A 527-nucleotide genomic window follows, 5' to 3' on the forward strand; every position below is an offset into this window, starting at 1 on the left:
GGGTCTCAGAGCCGCCTGAGCCCCGCGCCGTGGTTGCGCTCAGTGCTGCGGTGACTTTTTCTTGCCGTCGAAACCTTTTCTCGACCGTTTTCCAGCAGCTCTTGCAGCGCAGTGTCCCTTAGCGCTGAGCTGTCGGTCCCTGTGAAAGCTCCGTGCAGCGGCGGCAGGCGGCGAGCAAAAGCCAGATCGCAGAATCATTAAGGTTGGAAAAGATCTCCGAGCTCATTAGCGCTTCCACGAGGGGCTGCTTCTGATCCCCGGGCCGTTACAGAATCGCCTCCTCCTGAAGCCTCGCAGAGGTGCCCTGTAGGCACTTAATGCAGCCGTTGAAGGACAGCCCTGCAGTTCTGCCCGAGCTGTGCTCAGCCTGCGGAGCTGAGCGCTGAATTCAGAGGCTCAGTACTGCTCTGCATTCCTCTCATTCGGGTTGGGATTGTGCCCAGCTGCTCTCCAGCTGCTGTCACTTTCGATATGAAATAACCCAGTTTGGTTAGCAACTTGCTTTTTTATTTTTTTTCTTTTTTTTT

Source organism: Meleagris gallopavo, chromosome 25 (assembly GCF_000146605.3).
Source record: "Meleagris gallopavo isolate NT-WF06-2002-E0010 breed Aviagen turkey brand Nicholas breeding stock chromosome 25, Turkey_5.1, whole genome shotgun sequence".
In the NCBI taxonomy this organism is placed as follows: domain Eukaryota; kingdom Metazoa; phylum Chordata; class Aves; order Galliformes; family Phasianidae; genus Meleagris; species Meleagris gallopavo.